This window comes from Nanorana parkeri, unplaced genomic scaffold, assembly GCF_000935625.1.
Source record: "Nanorana parkeri isolate BGI_ZX_2015 unplaced genomic scaffold, ASM93562v1 scaffold2482, whole genome shotgun sequence".
Classification (NCBI taxonomy): Eukaryota; Metazoa; Chordata; class Amphibia; order Anura; family Dicroglossidae; genus Nanorana; species Nanorana parkeri.
In genome coordinates, this window is record NW_017308750.1 from 34,524 (window position 1) to 35,204 (window position 681).

A 681-nucleotide genomic window follows, 5' to 3' on the forward strand; every position below is an offset into this window, starting at 1 on the left:
TGGGAGGAAGGACGCAAATTTGACCGAGATTCCAGAAGACGACGTGGAGGTTGTGACTCCGCCCCCTTCCCTCGTATCGGTCTCATTGTATGGTGGATTCCAGAGGAGAGAACAGATACAAATGACACAGCCGGAGGGACAAAAGCTCATTGTCTGGGGGAGGGGGGTGGACAATCCCTTGAAGCACTGAGGACAACAGGCGGCTCCTCCCCCCTCCCCCGAGGCTTTCATCCCGCTGAGCCGCCACATAATAGATCCTGGGAATCTCAGGACAACAATGGCGGGAGCGGACTGTGTGCACACGTCACCCCGCAGACCATTCCTCCGCCTGAGCACATCATACGTGTGTCACAGATCATCACATGTGTACAATGTAACCACACACACCGACACCAGATCACACCGCTACAATGTAACCGCACACACCGACACCAGATCACACCGCTACAATGTAACCACACACGCCGACACCAGATCACACCGCTACAATGTAACCGCACACACCGACACCAGATCACACCGCTACAATGTAACCGCACACGCCGACACCAGATCACAATGTAACCGCGCATACCGACACCAGATCACACCGCTACAATGTAACCGCACACACCAACACCAGATCACACCGCTACAATGTAACCGCACACGCCGACACCAGATCACACCGCTACAATGTAA